The sequence below is a fragment of the Coenobita brevimanus genome, chromosome 115 (assembly GCF_032717465.1).
Source record: "Coenobita brevimanus isolate Jiangsu-jjx chromosome 115, ASM3271746v2, whole genome shotgun sequence".
In the NCBI taxonomy this organism is placed as follows: domain Eukaryota; kingdom Metazoa; phylum Arthropoda; class Malacostraca; order Decapoda; family Coenobitidae; genus Coenobita; species Coenobita brevimanus.
The window spans coordinates 13,839,930-13,851,165 of record NC_137068.1 but is presented as its reverse complement, the minus strand read 5'-3'; positions in this window follow the sequence as shown (position 1 = coordinate 13,851,165).

The following is an 11,236-nucleotide window of genomic DNA, read 5'->3' as shown; positions in this document are numbered from 1 at the left end:
TTAGAATATCTCTTGTGAGTGAGAACATATTCATCAGCTAAAACTGCAGCATCAGACAAATTATCTATTCTTTTCTCAAGATATAGGCTTACATCATTATTAATACACCTTTTGAAGTCCTCCAGCAAAATCATCTGCTTAAATTTATCAAAATCAGAATTTACATTCTTAGAATTTAACCACTGCTCTAACAGATCTTCTTTGATTTTTGCATACTCAACATGGGACTGCTTATCTTGCTTATAAGTTGTCCTAAATTTTACTCTATAGACTTCAGGAACAAGCTCATAGGCCTTAAGAATCAAGCTCTTAACTACATCATAATTATCAGATTGATCCTGAGACAAAGATGCATAAGTTACTTGAGCTTTACCAGTGAGAACAGTCTGAAGGAGTACTGGTCAATACTTTTTGGGCCAATTAAAACCTGTAGCTACCCTCTCTAACAACTGAAAATACTTTCTTAAATCAGATTCATTAAAAGGAGGGACAAGTTTAACATTCTTAGCCACATCAAAATCATCAGAGCTAGATGATCCAGTTCTACCTTGTTTCATGCGATACTCATGGTCTGCCTGAATCCTAGCAAGTTCAATTTGTGCCTGAGCCTGTGCCTGTGCCTCCTGAATACGAGCCTGAGACTCAGCCTCCTTAGCACGTGCCTGAAACTCAGCCTCCTTAGCACGAGCCTGAAACTCAGCCTCCTTAGCACGAGCCTCCTGCAGGGCTAGCTGTAACTTAGCTATTTCAATCTGCGTTTGCTCATCTGGAGGAGTTACATTAAACAAGCTTTTATTAATCATGCCAACAATTTGATCTTTAGAATGATGAGAGCGAACAGCAATTCCCAATTGTTGAGCAACAAGCTTAAGTTCATTCTTTGTTCTGTTTTCTACATCACACACTGTTTGCACATTTGACAAAAAAATCTTTGCCTTCATCAAGAGTAGTAATAGTAGACATCATGAATAAATCACAGTCACAAAATGTCACGCAATATCCTTATGATAATATCCTAAATATCCTGATAAGAGGTCGCCAAATTTATGTTACGGAACAGAGAGAGAGAATGAACACTTCAAGTGAGAACACTAAAATCACTACTGTCCCGCAAAGTTCCAGGTTCAAAACAAAAGACTTAGGTAAAATTACAAGTTAAAGTTTAATGCTCAAACTAACAACTAAACATTCAGGACTCATAAGGATAATGTAATGGCAAAAACAGGTTACATATATGGTTAACTGCAATAGCCTCTATTAACACGAATTTAGCAAGAGCAAATTTATCTAAGTCAGCCCTGATAAAATGAGAGAACCGGATAATACTCAGTTAAAGCAAGATATAATATTATTACGGATACAAAATACTACTAATACTGGCTGACAGTAAAAACTTTACCAGGCTTACGAATTAATGCCTCATGCTACACAGCACAAGAAAAATGGTAACAACACTTATACTCAAATTATACAGCAGCTAGATGGCTGGAGACTTCCTGAGCACTCACAAAAATAATGAGCTAGATGGCTGGAGACTTCCTGAGCACTCACAAAAATAATGATACACTATACAGGGGAGGACAGAGATGTGAACAAAATGAGGAGTAGATCTAAGTGGCAACTAATGCAGAGACTGAACTCATTATATAGGTGGCTGGCAGAACTTGATTCAACTTGTAAGAAGGACGCGCAAATGAAAGCATAGAGGACGAAGAGTTGACACTCCTGCTCTGAACAACAGAAAGAACGACTTACTCTACTATAAGGGGGAGAAAGGGGGAGTGAGGTAGAATACGCAAGCCTGGTCACTATGGAAGCCACGTGGCGAATCGTGATCAAACATGCAGCATACTGTACATTAGAATTATACAAAGGATGATGAAATCATAGGCTATGTAACAAAACATGTTTCAGAGCAGCTTCGAACACTGGCAGCAGAGGTGATGGGATAAGTTTGTCCATACGAGGCAGCTGAGACTTCATCATGATGTTGCCAACATGATCTGGCTCTGCTGTTCCCAACATGTTTGCAGTGTGGTCGTTACTGTGTTGCTTACATGTTGCCAGCACTTGTTCGAGCACACGTGTGGGCGCGCCCTTACTGTGTCACTCTCTCTCTCTCTCTCTCTCTCTTTCTGTGTGTGTGTGTGTGTGTGTGTGTGTGTGTCAGTTGGTTGGGTGGGTGGAGTTGATGAGGTTGAGTTGGTGGGTGTGGTAGTTCTGTGCATCGCCAGGGTGGGTGGACAGTGGTAATGGTGGAGAGGGGGGGGGGGACAAATTGTTCGGTGTGGTGTGTGGAGTGGTTTTGGGTGGGTTGTAGGGGTAATTGGGTTAGTGAGTGGATGCGTTTGGTGGGCTGGGTGGGTATGTGGCTGGATGTGTGGGTGGTCGGCGGGATGTTGGTAAGTTAGGTTTGGATGAGTTTGATGAATAATTCGGGTTCAAATGGGTGAATTGGGTGGCTGAGTGAATGGGGTTGGGTAAGAAGGGTGGATGGGCGGGTGGGTCGGTGCGAGGAGTGGGTGGACAGGATGGGTGGATGGGCAGGGTGAGGTGGGTTGGGAGTGTTCAGGGAGAGGTGGGAGGGTTGTGTGGATGGATGAAATGGATGGCATTGTTGGGTGACCAGTGTGAGTGGAATTCCTGAGTGGGAAAGGTCGGTGGAATTTGTGAGTGGTGAGGGTGGCTGGTAGGGGTCGGTGGGCAAGATAGGTTGTCGGGATGTGTGGGCAGAGTCGCCAGGGTGAGTGGGCACCGTTGGTCGCCAGGGTGGCTGAGACGATTGTGTGGTCGGGATGATCTAAGTGGGTGGCTGGGTTGGGTAGCTGGATGGGTTCAGGGTGGAGAAGTGAATGAGCAAATGAGTTGAGTGGAGTTGAGTGGCATTGTTGGGTGAACTTCGTGTGTGGCATTCGTGGGTTAGCAGGGTGGATAGCAGGGATCGATGGGCTGGGTGGGTGGCAGGGGTGAGGTCGGTGGGTTGTGTTGGATGGACTGAGAGGGTAGGTGGATAAGTAGGTGAGTGTATATGTGGCTATCCACATGACAAGGCAAGAGAGGGACTTATCTGGCCATATAACTTTTACTTGGATTTTCGTTTATAGCTTACAACACGTTGGATAACTGTTTAGAAATTAGAATCTATATATTAATGTCATTGTATTGAAATCTGGTAAAACTTCGATATAATCACTTCTCATAGAAGTGAAGATGGATCTATGCACTTGATAATACACCTAATAGTAAGATAATTGAAAGTAACATTACTTGCGGCAAGACGTGGGAGTGAGCGACGCTTCATATCTCCGATCCATCCGCCTAACAAATCAGTGTTTTGGTGGGTGTAAGGAGGGGGAGTTAGCGGGGGTAGACGTGTGCGATTAACCTGACCTCTGGTGGCAGATTATCCTGTATCACGAATTTCTGTCCGGAGGTTTACATGCCCGATAATTTTTCGAATCGCCTAGCTTCATCCTCTGCATTATATTATTATGTGGCCATTGTATTATGCTATGATGTAGGTTAATAAATACTATGTGATTGGGATGATAAGCACATGTGCGCTATACCAACTCCAGGATAAAGTCTGAGTAACATAAAATAATTCTTCTCTTGTACTGTAGAGTGAATCACAGTACAGGTTGTGCTGTGGTTCAGAAACAGTGGGCAAGTTCACCAACAAATGGCGCGATGTGGAGTCTGGAGGGAAGGGGAGGGTATGGGTGTGAGCGGACGCTTGGCAGGTGAAGGGAAGGGAGATGGCGTAGGGTCACATCGTTTACTCCAACAGTTACACATTCTTAGCCACTGCAGTATATTTATTGAGGTGTCAGTGATAATCTTTATCCTTAGTGCTAATTAACCTATTTATTATTTTCTTTTATAGACAACCGATTCAACACTAAATTACACCATAGAATACCCCATCCCTCGTTAACGGACAACATGCAGCCTGCTTCATCACCTCGACTCTCTCTCTATCTGTCTGTCTGTCTGTCTGTCTGTCTCTCTCTCTCTCTCTCTCTCTCTCCCCCTCAGCTCATCAGCTGCCTATCTGTAAACACAAACATTATCAGTTCGTACTAATGAGCAATGACTTTGCATATAATATTATTGCGTCCCCGCCCCACACTGCCACAGGCTCCAACGGCAGTAGTTCAGTACAGGAAGGACGTTGACTTGTTCTTAGTGGCAGCCTTCCGGCGTAAAGTACACCCACGGACAAATGTGTTGACGCCTCTCCGTCCTCACTCTGAACCACGAAACCGTGACGCATGAACCCGAAGCACCCGGTAAAGATTACACCATAAAGGGGCCACCGAGGTGGGGGGTGGGAGTGAGGAGACCAGTGAGTGAGGGGGAGGTTTGCTTGTTGGAGGAGAGGGGGAGGGGAGGGGTCAGGTGAATCATCACGGCAGTACTGTAACCTTGCCTCTACAGAGTTATGTTACTATTATCTGACACGTTTGTTTTATGAAATATATGGTTTGTTTCGTTATCTTAAATAAAAGTTTGCCATAAACTCTCGCTGAATTCCTAAACACAGTATACCGGCAGTATCGAGGGGGAGTGGGTTGTGGACAGTTATAGCTGGCTGTGGAGAAGCTTAGTCGAGACTACGTGATGACGAACCCTGACTAGCAAGGCATACTCACAACATCGCTTCCTTAGCTGCAGGTGAGAGTTTTAGTATCGTTGTAATAAAACCCGAGATAACATGTGGCTGTGTAGACACTGAGTGTTGTCTAACATTATTTTGCTACCAAAACAACGTCCTCCTCTAGATTCATCAACACATTCAGCTGGTTAGCCACAGTTCGGATACTTGTCTATGTTCAACATTACGTAAAATACACTACCGTGACGTTCTCCTTTCTGAGCAATGATCAATTTAAAATGTTTGTACATAAGACAGCTGTGGCATAAAAGACTATATACACACATAACTCATCCCATGTTAGCCAAATTTGCATACAATAAGTAGAGGTAATCTTCATGAATGTCAGAGATGCATGTTTACGAACAAAACATTAGCTAATTATCTTATAAATGTTGATGAATTTTGGCCCTATCTACTCGCACATTTTACACCACCACCCTAATTACACTTTCACCACTCTTACGCTATTCCACCACATCGCGTTTTACATCAACACCGACATTGTCACTACCTCACACTAGACCATCTGTCGAGGCCACTTGTCTTTATTGACAGCTGAGGATTATAGTATAATAATGATTCTACCTTTCTAGTTCAAGCCATTCGCTGCAATCACCTTACACCTTCCAAACTTCGTGTAACACCACACTCATTTACTTGTAATTCTCGCCTTGGTCCTAATTAGTTACAGTAGCAGCACTGACAGTAATCCGATGTTTGTGTTTGTGTATATTTGCGTGTGTGTGTTTGCTTGTGTGTTGGCGTGTGTGTATGTGTGTGTGCGTGTGTGTGTGTGTGTGTGTGTGCGTGTGTGTGTTCTTACCTAATTGTTCTTACCTAAATGTATCTTTACAGGAATGAGTTGAGCTCGTACTGTCCTGTGTCTTAAACCATATTTATCGTACATATACTTAAATTTATGAATTGTTTTGGCACACAAGATTTCATTCGGTAGTACATTCCACTGATCAGTTGCTCTGTTTGGGAAACTGAATTTCCTCACGTCTTTATCACCTCTCTTCTTATTCAGTTTTTTGCATGCAGTTTTTTTGCAGTGTCCTCTTGCTGATGCTTCCCCATATGTTAAGTAATCATTTATGTCTATTTTCTCCTTCCCTGATATGCATTTATATTGCATTATCATGTCACCTCTTTTCCCTCTTTCCTGTAACGTTGGTAGATGCAGTTTATTTAGTCTTTCTTCGTAGCTTAGATCCCTTAAGCTTGGTATCCATCTTGTAGCGGCCCTTTGAACTTTTTCAATCTTGTCTATGTGTTTTTTGAGATGAGGACTCCAGACAACTGATGCATACGCCAGGGTTGATCTGATGAATGATGTTATTATCCGTCTTAGCATGTTTTGATTTATGTATGTGAATGCTATTCTCATATTTGTAAGCAGTGTATACATGTTCCGTACCTTCTCACTGATGTGGTCAGGCGGAGATAGTCTGTTATTGATAATCACACCTAGGTCCTTCTCTCTATCTGATGTGTGTAGGGCTTTATTTCCTAACGCATAATCCCAATCACGTCTTTTTCCACTTTTACCAAACTTGATTACATGACACTTGTCCACATTAAATTCCATTTACCATGTATTACTCCATTCATGAAGTTTATTTAATTCTTCTTGTAGCTCTTTACAAGAGTCTGTGTTAGTAATTCTCCTTTGTATTTTTTAATCATCTGCAAACATATTTAGATAGCTTTCATTTCCAGTGTTACTGTCTATATCATTTATATACACTGTCGTACTCCACTAGTCACTTCTTTCCATGATGAGTAGTTTCCCCTGAGTACTGTTTCCATTTCTCTTTTTATGAGAAAATCTTGCATCCAACAAAACAGTTTGCCTCGAATTCCTCCTTGATGGTACAGTTTCCATAAAAGTCTTTGGTGTGGTACTGTGTCAAATGCTTTCTTGAAATCTAAATAGATACTGTCCACCCATCCTTCTCTTTCCTGTACTGTGTCTGTTACTCTGTCGTAGTAGCTCAACACATTAGTAACACATGATTTTCCTTTTCTGAAACCAAACTGTCTTTCTGTTATCATATTGTGTTCTTCTAGATGATTTACCCAAGCTTTTCTTTTAAGCTTTTCTAATACCTTGCTTACAACACTGGTCAGTGATACTGGTCGTTAGTTGAGTGGATTTTGTCCATTCTCTTTCTTGAATAAAGGGACAATATTTGCTTTCTTCCAAATGTCAGGTGGTTTACCTTGACTCAAGGATTTCTTGAAAATTAAAAATAATGGTTTACTTAACTACTTTGCACATTCTCGTAGCACCCAACATGAAATTTCATCAGGACCATTTCCTTTTCCTCTGTCTAATTTACTTAACTCCTCGTGTATTACTTTTTCTGATATTTGTATATCTAGTATATGTGTGGACATGCATGTTCCACATAGTCCCTCTCAAAAATTTTTTATTCTGTAAAAATTGATTGGAAATTCTTATTTAGTGCTTCACAAATATCTTTCTCTTGTGTATAGGTGATTCCCACGTCCGTAATGGATTGTATTATATCTTTTACTTTGGTTTTGCTTCTGATGTAGCTGTAAAATAGCTTCGGTTGATCAATACTTTTATTTATGATATCCTCCTCAAACTGTTTTTGGGCTTCCCTCCTTATTCTTGCATAATCGTTTCTTGCCTGTTTGTAATTATTATATGCCCTTTCACTATTGTGTCTTCTGTATCTATTCCACAACAAATCTCTTCTTTCTTTTGATTTTATACATTCTGTATTGAACCATTTCTGTATTTTCTTATCTGCTTCTTTGTGCTGTGGGATGTACTTCTGGACTCCTATTTCATAAAATTCACATCTATCTATCTATCTATTGCCAGACGCCTCAATCTCGTTTGGGGTGGCCACAAACAAATCGCCTCCAAGTCGCCCTGTCCCCCGCCATTTCACTGCCCTGCTCCCAACTCACACCCCCCTCTCTCATATACCTCTCCACCCCATCCCTCCATCTCATCCTTGGCCTCCCCCTCCCTCTTCCCCCCTCCACCTCACTCACATACACTCTCTTCGTCAGTCTTTCACCCTCCATCCTCTCCTCATGGCCAAACCACCTCAGTGTGTTCCTCATAACGCTTCCTATCACATCCACATCCACACCACAACGCTCCTTTATATCCTCATTCGTCAGCCTGTCTTTCCACGTGACTCCACAGGCTCCTCTTAAATAACTCATTTCCACTGCTCTCACTCTTGGCTTGTGTCCTTCGAACAATGTCCAAGCTTCACTTCCGTACGTTAGAGTTGGTATCACAAAACTGTCATGTAGTAACTTTTTCACTTCCATGCTCACTTCCCTGTTTCTTATCACTGCTTTCAAAGAACCAGCAACCTTTCTTCCTGCTGTACCCTTTCAAGCACTTCACCCTCCAAACCTCCATCCTTACTCATCACACTACCCAAGTACTTAAACGTACTTACATTTTCCAATTCCTCACCATCCAACCTCGCTGTACATTCACTAACTTCACCTCTCTCAAAGACCATCACTTTACTCTTCCCTACATTCACCTTTAGATTCCGTTTCTTACACACTCCCTCAAACTCATCCACCAAGCCTTGCAGCTCCCTTTCGTCTTCACTCAACAACACAGTATCATCTGCAAACAACAGTACAGGGAGTTTCCAAACACTATCCTCTCTCACCAGGACCACTCCAACATCCACTACCCTACCTTGTACCTCTTTTATTACCCCATCCATGTACAGATTGAACAACCATGGAGACATGACACATCCCTGTTTCAAACCAACTTTCAAAGAGAAAAATTCACTTAGTTCACGATCCACACACACTGCAGCCTTCGCACCATCTTACATACTCTTCACAGCATTCAACAACTTCCCATCTACTCCATATATCCTTAACACTTTCCACAATCCTTGTCTATCCACCCTGTCATATGCTTTCTCCAAATCCATGAAAGCCGCATACAACTTCTCTCCCTTCTCTAGAAACTTTTCCACTAAAGATCTAAGAATGAATATCTGATCTACACAACCTCTTCCCTTCCTAAAGCCTCCCCGTTCTTCTCCAACTAATTTCTCTGTTCTTTCTCTAACTCTGTCTATAAGTATCCTGCCATACACTTTTCCTGTTATACTAAGAAGACAAATGCCCCTATGATTACCACACACTTCTTTTTCCCCTTTTCCATTGTACAAGGGAATAATTATACCTGACTTCCAATCCTCCGGGACTCTACCTTCCTCCCAGGCCAATCTGCACATCTTCCACATCCATTCTACTACTATCTCTCCCCCATGCTTCAACATTTCACCACACACTCCATCAATTCCTGGGGCTTTCCCCGATTTAACTCTCTTCATTGCTTCCCCAACTTCTATCCTACTGATTTCTTCCTGTCTTCTCACCTCCCTCCTTCTCCCAGCCATTCCCCAGCCACTTATACTCGCATTACTTCCATCCTCTACGTTCAACAATTCCTTAAAGTGTTCTCTCCATCTGCTCACTTTTTCTCCCTTCTCCACTAGTAATCTACCATTTTTATCTTTCACTCCCCTGCTAACTTCACTTCCACCCTGTCTTACTCTTTTCACCTCTCTCCAGAACATTTTCTTACAGTCCCTCCACTTTACACTCAAATTCCTTCCAAATTCCTCATCCACTCTCTTCTTACTCTCTCTTACTAATCTTTTCACCTGTCTCTTTCTTTCTACATATAACTCTCTCTTCCGCCTCTCAACTTCTTCCACGCCCCTATTTCTCATCCATTCATTGTATGCTTTCTTCTTTTGTGGCACAGCCTGTTTCACCTCTTCAGTCCACCACGCTGTTCCTTGCACCCCCCTCCTTGCACCCTCTTCCTTCCACACACCACATCACATGCTGCACATATTTCTTCTGTAAATATCTTACACACACCTTCCACGTCTCCCATCTGCTCCAATTCGTATTTGCCCAATCGTTCCTCCACTTCTCTCTTATACTCTGCCTTTTTCTCATTCTCTTGTAACCTTTCCACTCTCCTTGCAACTACTCCTTCCTCTCGTCTTTCCTTTCTTCTATTCCTCCATCTTATTTGCATTCTAATTCTGGCCACCACAAAGTGGCCAGAAAGTCCACTCCCCCAACCTCTACATACCCTTGCATCCTTTACACATCTTCGCATCCTTTCATCCACACACACATAATCAATCATTGCCTTCCTTTCATTCAGTTCACCACCCACCCTTCTCATCACTCGCCATGTATACCTGTGGATCATTTTATGCCTGAAGAGGGTATTGGCTATCACCAACCCCTTCCCAGCACAAATGTCCACTAACGCACTCCCATTCTCATCTATCTCAGCAGGCACACCCCACTCACCAACTATTCCATAATTTCACATAATTTTTTATATACAGCATTTAAATCTTGTCCTCTAAGCTCATTTTCCCAATCAACTTCTAAGAAATACTTCTTTAGGTCATGATAATTTCCTTTTTTATAGTTTAGGCTCTTTTTGTAACTGTCATTGCTGTTAACTATGTCATATGCTATCCTGAAGTTGCAATTTAGTACTGCATGGTCGCTTTTGCCGAGTGGAGGGTGATATATTAAACTGTCAATATCATTTTCTTGCCTAGTAAATATGAGATCTAGCATTGAAGGTACATCGAGTCGTCTTTTTCTGGTGGTTTCACTCACATGTTGCGTTACGAAAAACTCTTGCAGGAGATCCAGGAGCTTTTGGTCCCAACAGCTTTCTTGGCTTATTATATCTAGAGTATTCCAATTTGTATTTGTATTAAAATCTCCGGTTAGTATAATTCTTTACGATTTCTCTTCCATTTTATGTAGTAATGCTCTTAAACTCTGAATTGTACTCTCTGCCAGGTCCTCATATTCGTCTCTTTCCCATGTGTTTGATCTGGGTGGCATGTACAAATTGGCTACAATTACTTTCCCTTCAGATGTGTTGATCTCTACTGCAATCAGTTCTACTTGTGAGGGTATATCTAGTTTTTTTTCATTGACTTTTAGATTTTTCTTAGTTAATATTATAATTCCTCCTCCTTTTTTTAAGTTTCTATCTCTTCTCCATATATTATATTCCTCTAAGTTTATTATGTCATTTGATATCCTTGGTGTTAATTTTGTTTCAGTTAGGCATATTATATGTGGTTCATTTTCTCTGACATAATCATTCATCTCTAATAATTTAGATACCATTCCATCCACATTTGAGTACATCACCTTAGTCATCTTGTTCATATACTTGTCATGACATGGTTCTACTACCTTCCTGCTTTTTATTCCCTCCTGTTTATGTACTACTTTCGGTCTTGCAATCCTATTACTTTGTAAAAAAAATGTGTTCTTCTCTTCTGATCTTCCCTCATTTTTTGTTTTTGCTTCCTCCCTCTTCTCTTTCAGTAATTCCAGTTCCTCTTATGTTAGGCATCTTTTTATCCATACATTTTTGAACTTCTATTTTTCCATAAGATTCTCTGCATTTTTTAGTATCTTCTTCACGGTGTTTACACTCTGGAAAGTTACCTTTAGAGGTCTTGACTTGCTTTTCTCGTATTT